Below are 12,601 nucleotides of genomic sequence, written 5' to 3'. Positions count from 1 at the left end.
TTCTGCAGTCAGCATTCCAATTACACACTCCATTGAAAATTGAGACATCTGTGGCATTGTGTTGTCACAAAACTGCACATTTTAGTGGCCTTTTATTGTCCCCAGCACAAGGTGCACCTGTGTAATGATCATGCTGTTTAATCAGTTTCTTGATATGACACGCCTGTCAGGTGGATGGATTGTCTTGGCAATGGAGAAATGCTCACTAACAGGGATGTAAACTAATTTGTCCACAAAATTGGAGAGAAATAAGCTTTTTGTGCATATGACAATTTTCTGGGATCTTTTATTTCAACTCATGAAACATGGGACCAACACTTTACATGTTGCATTTATATTTTTGTTCAGTATATTTGGCATCAGTCAAATGGGCAGGTATGTAGGCATGTTCCTCATTCAGTTGTCAAAATGTGGGTTGAGACAAGCATGCATTGGCAGGCAAGCTGGAGAAGGGTGAGCAGGCCTGTGTATCAGTGCAATTTTGATTGCCAACTACAAGCTGAAAAAGTTTGAGTGTTTATTTACTATTCCCTCATTAGATTTGAGATCATCTCACTCTGGCTAACAGTTGTTGATGTGCATAGGCAACTGAGTGAGAGAGAGCATACCTTTTAATGGTTGTTTGATCAATTGGACTGTAAAGTTCCCAAATATAAGAGGACTCCCGTGGTAGTTACCTATTTGCAGAAATCATTCAGGTGTATTTTGTGGCTTTTGGCGAATGCTTTCTAATGATCTAAAGTCACACTGTTGCCACTGCCTGTAAACATAGTCCAGATCAAGGTGAATGATGGCAGGCCTGGCAGGCTTATTTGCATATAGGCCTACTGTAGCTCTGATTGGCTATGGCGCACCGGTCTGTGTAGACTCTGGTCCTGGACAAGACAGATGTTTTTTAATAGGCTTTATTTACTGCAGTGTCTATTAGTTGTCCAAACACACCGCCGCTTTCCCACTCTATATTGCTATATAATTTTCACAAATGCCTTACTCTACGTCATTCCCAAACATTCTATACATGTATGAAAATTACCATATTTAAGTGCTTCTAAAATCTAAAAAAGGTGTCATTCTTCCTGGGGGTATACAGTGGGGCAAAAAAGTATTTAGTCAGCCACCAATTGTGCAAGTTCTCCCACTTAAAAAGATGAGAGGCCTGTAATTTTCATCATAGGTACACTTCAACTATGACAGACAAAATGAGAAAACAAAATCCAGAAAATCACATTGTAGGATTTTTAATGAATTTATTTGCAAATTATGGTGGAAAATAAGTATTTGGTCACCTACAAACAAGCAAGATTTCTGGCTCTCACAGACCTGTAACTTCTTCTTTAAGAGGCTCCTCTGTCCTCCACTCGTTACCTGTATTAATGGCACCTGTTTGAACTTGTTATCAGTATAAAAGACACCTGTCCACAACCTCAAACAGTCACACTCCAAACTCCACTATGGCCAAGACCAAAGAGCTGGACAGCATTTAATACGATTTCATGTTGCTAAAACAGTGTCAGTTCCACTTTAAGTGCACTATTCATGCAAAGGATGAAAAAGTGAGTGAACATTATTTAAAATAAGGGTTACATGGAGAAAATCAGACCTCTGAAATGAAAATGGATGGCCCTCCCTTCAGTAAATATATTTTACCTAAACCCTCCCTGAATCCCTTGAAAAAGGTGACCCTCCCCTAAACCCAAAATAATAATTAAAGCAAAGTGGATAGCACAGAACATGTCTACCGTTTACCCATACTTCTTGGACAGACCAGAGCCTAAGATATGCAGTTTTAGAAACTGTTCTTCATTCTGTAAGCATTACATAGCAACGTGTAACTTTTGATAGAGCAAAGTGCTGAGGGTTAGAAGGTTTACGGTTCGCAGACCACCGTGGACAAGAGTAGGGGTGGATAGATCTCCTTTTATAGTAAAATCATTGCATAAATCTATCATCGTATTTGCAGGTCCGGAAAAAAAATGCCATTTATTCACATTTCATGTAATTTTACATATTAGCAGAAACTTTTTTTTAATACAACACAAATTACCAAAATTACAGGCTAAGAATAGACAGAGGTAGGCCTTGGGTGTTAATTAATTCATATTTCTCCATTGCCAAATCAGTATGTCTTGTTTGCGACTAAACTGGCCCTGTTTACAAATAATTAAAACTGTGAGATCATTAGGAATCTGAGCATGGTACTTTCAAAAGTTAGTCCTACCTTTCCACCCCCCAGTCAGAGTAGGCCTACCGATGCAGAAAAATGTCAGCTTTAACTGCTGGCTACCTCTTCTACCAGAGGTTCTCACAAGTGTTTCCCTAAAAGCTGTCTGGGTTTAAACATCTTCTATTGTACAGAAAATGAATTGCCATCGTAGCGCTACACAGTACAGCCATTGGTTAAGCAGCACTCAAAAAAGTAGTTGATCAGCAGAGCAGGCCGGGGCTCAGGGTTGGCAGATTCACTGCAGTGTGTAATGCAGCCTAGTTTAATTTATACCATTCCAGCAGCTATCTTAGAAATACAACTTGGCTCTGTGCTTCTCCAAGAATGCATTTCGTAGCCTATAGATTATTTGATTGAGACCACACTAAATAGCCTATAGGGCCAATTGATATTGCGTGCCCAGCAAAGATCAGAGATGAGGGGTGGCATCGGTCACACATCGATACATAGCCTAATAAGCAACTCATTCTAAAACACTGAGAAATTTTTAAATGTAATCAATTACAAATTACATGACCCCCCTGGACTATGTAAAACAATATTTTTTAAATAAACCCTCCCCCTTGACTGAAATATTAAATGCATGACCCTCCCCCATTTTCCTCCAGATGTTGATCCATTCTTAACTGACACAAACACAGATTCAACTTTAATGGAATATTTTTGCTCATTTTATAATAGCTGTGGGTGGCTCTTAAAATATAATCTTGGGGTGGCACTGTGGAGGATGGATCACACCACCACGTACTGCCATGGGACTGCACCAGCTGGAAAGAAGTATTTGGCCCCTTTCTAATTTTCTCTACTTTTGCATTTTTTTTTATACTGAATGTCATCAGATCTTCAACCAAAACCTTCTTCTAGAACATTCTTCCAAAAGTCTTGATGATCATCCAGATGCTTCTTGACAAACTTGAGTCAACTTTTTAGACAACATGGGTCCCATTATGCCTGGTTGAAAACCAAACACTGCATTCCAAAGTAATAACCTCTTCAATCTAAGCCTACTAGAAAGTGTGTGCCCTCAGGCCTGGAGGGAAGCAAAACTCATTCCGCTACCCAAGAATATTAAAGCCCCCTTTACTGGCTCAAATAGCCGAACAATAAGCCTGTTACCAACCCTTAGTAAACTTCTGTATTTTTTTTGTTAACCAGATACAATGCTATTTCACAGTAAACAAATTGACAACAGACTTTCAGCATGCTTATAGGGAAACACTCCACAAGCACAGCATTTACACAAATGACTGATGATTGGCTGGGAGAAATTGATGATAAAATGATTGTGGAGGCTGTCTTGTTACACTTCAGTGKAGCTTTTGACGTTTACCGATCATAGTCTACTGCTGGAAAAACGTACKCTACCGTTCAAAAGTTTGGGGTCACTTAGAAATGTCCTTGTTTTCAATGAAAACATACATGAAATGAGTTGCAAAATGAATAGGAAATATATTCAATATGTTGACATGGTTATAAATAATTATTTTTTAAATTGAAATAATTGTGTCCTTCAAACTTTGCTTTCGTCAAAGAATCCTCCATTTGCAGCAATTACAGCCTTGCAGACCTTTGGCATTCTAGTTGTCAATTTGTTGAGGTTATCTGAAAAGATTTAACCCCATGCTTCCTGAAGCACCTCCCACAAGTTGGATTGGCTTCATGTGCACTTCTTACGTACCATATGGTCAAGCTGGGATAATTGCAGTTGGCTCAGAACAGGGCAGCCGGCTGGCCCTTAAAAGTACACAGAGAGCTAACAATGACATGCATGTCTATCTCTAATAGCTCAAAGTGGAAGCGAGACTGACTTCATCACTACTTCTTTTTGTAAGAGGTGTTGACAAGCTGAATGTACCGAGCTGGCTGTTTAAAATACTAGCACACAGCTCAGACACCCATGCATACCCAGCAAGACATGCCACCAGAGGTCTCTTCACAGTCCAGAACAGACTATGGGAGGCGCACAGTACTACATAGAGTCATGACTACATGGAACTCTATTCCATATCAGGTAACTGATGCAAGAAGTAGAATCAATTTTTTTCTTTAAAGGTAAAAATACACCTTATAGAACGGGGACTGTGAAGAGACGCACACAAAGGTGCAGACACATGAATACGCACATATTGTGATATTGTTGTATGGTGGTATTAAACATTTAGTATTGTAGATATGTAGTGGTTTAATAATGTTATGATGTACTGATTTAGCTTTTATGTAATGTAAGTGCTTTAATAGGTTGGACCCCAGGCAGAGTAGCTGCTGCCTTTGCAGCAGCTAATGGGGATCCCTAATAAATACAAACACCAATGGTCAAGCATGGAGATTGTTTGGGGATGCTTTGCTGCCTCAGGACCTGGATGACTTGCCTTAATAGAAGGAACCATGAACTGTATCAGAGAATTCTACAGGAGAATGTCAGCCCATCCGTCTGTGAGCTGTAGCGCAGCTGGGTCATGCAACAAGACAATGATCCAAAACACACAATCAAGTGTACATGAAAAGGGCTAAAAAGCAATACGTAAGTTTTGGAATGGCCTAGCCAAAGTCCAGACCTAATCCCAATTGAGATGTGGCAGGACTTTGTTCGAAAACCCACAAATGTTGCTGAGTTAAAGTGGTTCTGCATGCAAGAGTGGGCCAAAATTACTCCACAGCGATGTGAGAGACTGATCAACTACAGGAATAGTTTGGTTGCAGTCATTGCACCTAAAGGTGGCACAACCAGTTAAGTGTATTTAATTTTATTTAACCTTTATTTAACTAGGCAAGTCAGTCAAGAACAAATTATTATTTACAATGACGGCCTACCAAAAGGCCTCCTGCGGGGACGGGGGCTGGGATTTAAAATAAAAAATAAATACAATATAAATATAGGACAAAACACACATTGACAAGAGAGAACACAGCAAACACTACATAAAGAGAGTGAGGGGATTACTTTTTCACACAGGATAATTGGATGTTGCATAACTTTGTTAATGAAATAAATAAAATAAGTATACAGTGCATTTGGAAAGTGTAAACCACTTGACTTATTCCACATTGTTACGTTAGCCTTATTCTAAAAAAACTTAAATTTCATTTTTTCCCCCATCAATCTACACACAATGCCCCATAATGACAAAGCAAAAACAGGTTTTTAGACTTTTTTTATTTAACCTTTATTTATCTAGGCAAGCCAGTTAAGAACAAATTCTTCTTTACAATGACGGCCTACCGGGGAACAGTGGGTTAACTGCCTTGTTCAGGGGCAGAATGACTGATTTTTACCTTGTCAGCTCAGGGATTCGATCCAGCAACCTTTCGGTTACTGGCCCAACACTCTACCCACTAGGCTACCTGCCGCCTCTCAATTTACAAAATGTATAATTGATCATGTATTGTAAATAAGTATTCAGACCGTTTGCTATGAGATTGGAAATTGAGTTCAGGTGCATCCTGTTTCTATTGATCATCCTTGAGATACTTCTACAACTTGATTGACCTGTGGTAAATTCATTTGATTGGACATGATTTGGAAAGGCACACACCTGTCTATATAAGGTCCCACAGTTGACAGTGCATGTCAGAGCAAAAATCTGGGGAAGGATACCAAAAAATGTCTGCAGCATTGAAGGTCCCCAAGAACACAGTGGCCTCCATTATTCTTAAATGGAAGAAATTTGAAACCACCAAGACTTTCCTAGAGCTGGCCGCCCGGCCAAACTGAGCAATCGGGAGAGGAGGGCCTTGGTCAGGGAGGTGACCAGGAACCCGATGGTCACTCTGATAGAGCGCCAGAGTTCCTCCATGGGGATGGGAGAACCTTCCAGAAGGACAACCATCTCTGCAGCACTTCATCAATCAGGCCGTTATTGTAGAGTGGCCAGACGGAAGCTCCTCAGTAAAAGGCACATGACAGCCCGCTTGGAGTTTGCCAAAAAGCACATAAAGGACTCAGACCATGATAAACAAGATTCTCTGGTCTGATGAAACCAAGAATGAACTCTTTTGCCTGAATGAAAAGCACATAAAGGACTCAGACCATGATAAACAAGATTCTCTCGTCTGATGAAACCAAGAATGAACTCTTTTGCCTGAATGACAAGCGTCTCAATATTAGCCTTTTTTCTCTCTCTTGTTGCCATTCCATAAACATATAGCTGAAAGCTACACATAAGCACCTTCTGGTTTAATCTACTTCTGTTTCTGAGACCACATGACAAAGCAACGGAAAAGCAACGTACAAGTTGCTAAAATCCGACTCATGCGACACACTGCACGCACCGCAGCCTAGTCCGACAGATGAGTCGCAGCTGTGCAGATTGTATCCCATTTACAGTGCCTTGCAAAAGTATTCAACCCCTTGGCGTTTTTCCTATTTTGTTGCATTACAATTTGTAATTTAAATGGATTTTTATTTGGATTTCATGTAATGGCCATACACAATTGTCCAAATTGGTGAAGTGAAATTTAAAAAAATTACTTGTTCCAAAAATGTACGGAAAAGTGGTGCGTGCATATCTATTCACCCCCTTTGCTATGAAGCCCCTAAATAAGATCTGGTGCAACCAATTACCTTCAGAAGTCAAATATTTAGTTAGATTGCACACAGGTGGACTTTATTTAAGTGTCAKATGATCTGAGTGTATATACACCAGTTCTGAAAGGCCCCAGAGTCTGCAACACCACTAAGCAAGGGGCACCATGAAGACCAAGGAGCTCTCCAAACAGGTCAGGGACAAAGTTGTGGAGAAGTACAAATCAGGGTTGGGTTATAAAAAAAATCAGAAACTTTGAACCCCACGGAGCACCATTAAATCCATTATTTAAAAAATGGAAAGACTATGGCACCACAACAAACCTGCCAAGAGAGGGCCGCACACAAACTCATGGACCAGGCAAGGAGGGCATTAATCAGAGGCYCAACAWAGAGAACCCTGAAGGAGCTGRAAWGCTCCACAGCGGKGATTGGAGTATRTGTCCATAGGACCACTTTAAGCCGTACACTCCACAGAGCTGGGCTTTACGGAAGAGTGGCCAGAAAAAAAGCCATTGCTTAAAGAAAAAATAAGCAAACACGTTTGGTGTTCTCCAAAAGGCATGTGGGAGACTCCCCAAACATATGGAAGAAGGTACTCTGGTTAGATGAGACTAAAATGTAGCTTTTTGGCCATCAAGGAAAATGCTATGTCTGGCGCAAACCCAACACTTCTCATCACCCCGAGAACAGCATCCCCACAGAGAAGCATGGTGGTGGCAGCATCATGCTGTGAGGATGTTTTTCATCTGCAGAGACTGGGAAACTGGTCAGAATTGAAGAAATGATGGATGGTGCTAAATAGGGTGAAATTCTTGAGGGAAACCTGTTTCAGTCTTCCAGAGTTGAGACTGGGACGGAGGTTCACCTTCCAGCAGGACAATGACCCTAAGCATACTGCTAAAGCAACACTCGAGTGGTTTAAGGGGAAACATTTAAATGTCTTGGAATGGCCTAGTCAAAGCRCAGACCTCAATCCAATTGAGAATCTGTGGTATGACTTAAATATTGCTGTACACCAGTAGAACCCATCCYACTTGAAGGAGCTGGAGCAGTTTTGCCTTGAAGAATGGGCAAAAATCCCAGTGGCTAGATGTGCCAAGCTTATAGAGACATACCCCAAGAGACTTGCAGCTGTAATTTCTGCAAAAGGTGGCTCTACAAAGTATTGACTTTGGGGGGGTGAATAATTATGCACGCTCAAGTTGTTTTTGTCTTATTTCTTGTTTGTTTCACAAGAAAAAATATTTTGCAACTTCAAAGTGGTAGGCATGTTGTTTAAATCAAATGATTCAAACCCCCCAAAAATGTCAAATTCTGAGAATGCGTCATGCGCTGTTTCCTACTATTCATTGATTTCGGTAGCGCATCCCCATATCTAATTGATCAGCTGTTGTCAAAGCCTAAATGAGTATGATATCCTGACATTTAAAGTATACTAGATTTTTGAAATGTCCCATGCTATTAAACCAACAAATTCTGCATACTCCCAACGGCCTACTATTTATGGCCACAGAAAATCTTAAATATAATAATACAATAATCATGATAAACATTATTGATGGCAGAATTTAACTAGGATTATCAAATAATGAAAGATTAAATATCTTATGGCTATTTCTCATGGAAGTTGATTAATAACATCCAGGGACATGGCAAAAATGCTGAAAAAAAAGTGTTCAAAATACATAAAATTCCCTTTAAGATCCATACTTGTTTTTAAGGTAAAGGTAAAGGACACCTGACCTTATATTTAAAGCCTTTTGGAATCCACATGACATTATTTTACACTAAATAAGAAGTGATATTTCCTGGGGACAGAAAAGTCACCGCATTGGAATGACACAGCTAGCACAGCCAGTAATAAAATCTGATTTTAAATCTATCCAACTAACCACACTGCTAACCCTAATCTTAAATTAAGACAAATGTTTTCATGAATTTTTAGGATATAGACCATTTTGACTTTGCAGCTGGCCCATTAGCGGTAATCACTCTGCCGTCAGGGCAAAATTCATGACAAATGTCAACCTGCTTGTTGGACACGGTTGGAGTTTAGTGAATGAATCTCCATCTTGACTGCTCGAATGCCACCGCCATGTGGAAAGAGCAGTATTTCAGACTGGGACCATCCTTCGTATGTACTGGATTCTTTGGGAATTGTCCCACATTGCCAATTTGATGCAGAGCCTGATATGTCATTTAGCAGACACTCTTATCCAGAGTGACTTGCAGTTAATGCATTCATCTTATGTGGTTGTCCCACCTAGCTACTTATCAGTCATAGTACATTTTTCCTCAAAGTAGCTAGGTTTTTTGGGGACAGGAGGCTGTGGGATAATTTAAGATACTCTTTGAAGAGGTAGGTGTTTCAGAGGTTTTGGTAGATGGGCAGGAACTCTGCTGTCCTAGCTTCAGGGGGAAGTTAGTTCCACCATTGGAGTGCCAGGACAGAGAAGACCTTGGACTGTGCTGAGCGGGAGCTGCCCTCCAGTAGGTGTGGGAGAGCCAAGAGACCAGAGGTGGCAGAACAGAGTACTCAGGTTGGGGTGTAAGGTTTGAGCAGAGCCTGAAGGTAGGGAGGGGTAGTTCCTCTTGCTGTCCTCTAGGCAAGTACCATGGTCTCGTCGTGGATGTGAGATTCGACTGGAAGCCAGTGGAGTGTGCAGAGGAGCAGGGTGCCAAGGGAGAATATGGGAAGGTTGAACACCAGGCGGGCTACAGTGTTCTGGATGAATACCAAAGCAAATTCCACATTTATACTGAACAAAAATATAAATGCAACATGTAAAGTGTTTGTCCCATGTTTCATGAGCTGAAATAAAAGATCACAAATGTTCCAATTTGTTTACGTCCCTGTTAGTGAGCATTTCTCCTTTGCCAAGATAATCCATTCACCTGACAGGTGTGGCATATCAAGAAGCTGATAAAACATTATTATTACACAGGTGCACTTTGCTGAGGAAAATGTAAAAAGTCACTAAAAATCACACATTGCTACAGATTTGAGGGATCATGCAATTGGCATGCTGACTTCAGGAATGTCCACCAGAGCTGTTGCCAGATATTTTAATATTAATTTCTCTACCAGAAACCGCCTCCAACATCATTTTAGAGAATTTGGCAGGACGTCCAGCCAGCCTCATAACTGCAGACCACGTGTAACCACATCYGCCCAGGACTACCACATCCGGCTTCTTCACCTGCGGAATCGTTTGAGACCAGCCACCCAGCCAGCTGATGAAACTGGGGTTGCACAACCGAAGAATTTCTGCACAAACTGTCAGAAACCATATCAGGGAAGCTCATCTGCCTGCTCGTCGTCCTCACCAAGGGTCTTGACCTGACTGCAGTTCGGCATTGTAACCGACTTCATGGGCAAATGCTCAACTTAGATGGCAACTGGCATGCTGGAGAAATGTGCTCTTTACGGATGAATCCGATGAGCGGTTTGCTGAGGTCAACATTGTAAACGGAGTGCCCCATGATGGCGGTGGGGTTATGGTACGGGCAGACAGGCATAAGCTACAGACAACAAACACAATTGCATTTTATCAATGGCAATTTGAATGCAGAGACCTTGAGATCCTGAGGCCCATTGTTTTACCAATCATCCGCCGCCATCACCTCATGTTTGGGATGCTCTGGATCGACAGCTTGTTCCAGTTCCTGCCAATATCCAGCAACTTCGCACAGCCATTGGAAGAGTGGGACAACATTCCACAGGCGACAATTAACAGCCTGATCAACCCTATGTGAAGGAGATGTGACTCGCGCTGCATGAGGAAAAAAATTGAGGTCACACCAGATATTGACTGGTTTTCTGATCCACGGCCCTATTTTTTTTTTTTAAGGCATCTGAACAGATGCATATCTGTATTCCCAGTCATGTGAAATTAGGGCCTAATTTATTAGGGCCTAATTTATTAATTTCAATTGATTTCCTTATGAACTGTAACTCAGTAAAATCTTAGAAATTGTTGCGTTTTATTTTTGTTCAGTGCAGTATTATGGAGGTATTTGATATTCGTTTACATGTAAAATTCTTATTACCTCACATTTAAAAGATTGCAGGGGAGATTTCTTTATTACGGTCCTATAACATTTCCCTGATTTGCATTGTGTTTATTTTGGTGGCTAATGTTAAGGGTTAATATAGGTGGTGACTGTTGGTGGGAATCAGGGCTCCTAAGGTCCTGTCAGCCATTACAACTAGTCAGTGCTTCCCTTTATGCGTTATGTATTTTAGGCTCTTTAAAACCAAAGTCAATATACTACTACAGTACAACTGTTGCCGTATTTTTGTCAATATCAGGACATTTAGTTAACAGGGTTGTATGTCACAGTGGTGATTGTTATTTCTCCTAATTTGCCATCGATATAGTGAGCCCCCATTGTTAGGGCACCTCGTGAGCCCATTTGTACCCACAGTTGCTACACATAGCAATTTTATATTTCCTTACCAAAGCACATTGATCTGTTGTTTATTTGTACTTCAGAAGAATCCAGAGTCTCTGTACTACAGGCGCATGGAATCTTGATTAGGCCAAAGGGAAGCAGAAACTTGAGTGCTGTGGAGAAACGTCTGGAACACTATTAATAACTGAGACGTCCTCAGAATACTCCAGCCAGCCAACACTTATACAGTATGTACTATACACAGCCTGAACTGAATAACATGAGGCTCTGCAGTACCCCATTATGACCACACATTACTGTGTAGTCTTTTAGCTGACACTTATCCAATGCACCTTCTAGAAATGCATTCAGCTAAGGAATGTGAAACAACCACATCCCCATAAATGTTGTGATAGGCAGTTCATTGTGGATTTCTAATGTAGMAAAGAATGAGTTGTTGCAGTTACATAAACACCACAATCGGAGTATTCGAAAGAGTAATTGCTAATAAAAACATTTATTGGACTTTGTTTTGTTTTCCATTTTCTCTCCTACATCCACTGTACAATCCCACTCTGCTACATTAAAGTTCAAATTCCTCCTTCAATTTACAATGATCTCACATCAGATGTATTTCTCTTTAAACCAGAATAACCTGAGGTTTGATTAAAACAGGATCAGAACAAACTTGTAAAACCTAAAATACATATATACTATGTGGGAAGGAATCAGCTGGGAAAAGACAGTGTAGGGGGCTGTTTGAAAACAAATTAAATTAATACCCAGGGGGTGGTGTTGGGCCCTCTGTGCCCAATTGGAGTGTATTGGATAAGGTCTGCATTGAAACAAACTATTACAAACACATAAGGCCCCCCACCACTAGACCGGAGGGCAACCTTAAAACTAAACCAAGCAAATATGTATCTTAACAATCCAGTTAACACAACCATAAGATTATTTCATATGGTGTTTCAGATGTGTGTGTGCTTGCTTCATGAGCAACATGAGACATTTCAGGACATAGTAAAACCAGCAAACATTTACAAAACATTAAGTACATTGATTTAATCGGTCAAGTGTGCCATTAGTCAATACTAACCATCTCTTCAATTAGTCATTTTGCTGATAAAAAGAGAAAATTGATTGAGTTCAATTGATGTTTTAAGGTTGCCCTCAGGTCTTGAAGAAAAAGTCTAAAAGATGAATTCTTATACTCTTCCCCTCCACCCGAATCTGATAGAAAATATTTAAAAATCAGTCAAAGTCCTTTCAGCTCAGGAAACAGTGCTGTCTTACCCAGTCTATCACTTTTCAAAACAACCTCCCTTCCCAAGAGAACAGATAGCGCCATTTGTGAAGCACTGTACAAAGCAACCTGCAGAGTATTCTGATTACCAGAGGTGCCACGGGGTTGGTGAATACTGCCAGAAAGAGGTGGAGGTGTAATAAGTGAACTC

This window comes from Salvelinus sp. IW2-2015, linkage group LG11 (genome assembly GCF_002910315.2).
Source record: "Salvelinus sp. IW2-2015 linkage group LG11, ASM291031v2, whole genome shotgun sequence".
Classification (NCBI taxonomy): Eukaryota; Metazoa; Chordata; class Actinopteri; order Salmoniformes; family Salmonidae; genus Salvelinus; species Salvelinus sp. IW2-2015.
The sequence above is the reverse complement of the archived record's forward strand: the minus strand, read 5'-3'. Positions refer to the sequence as shown.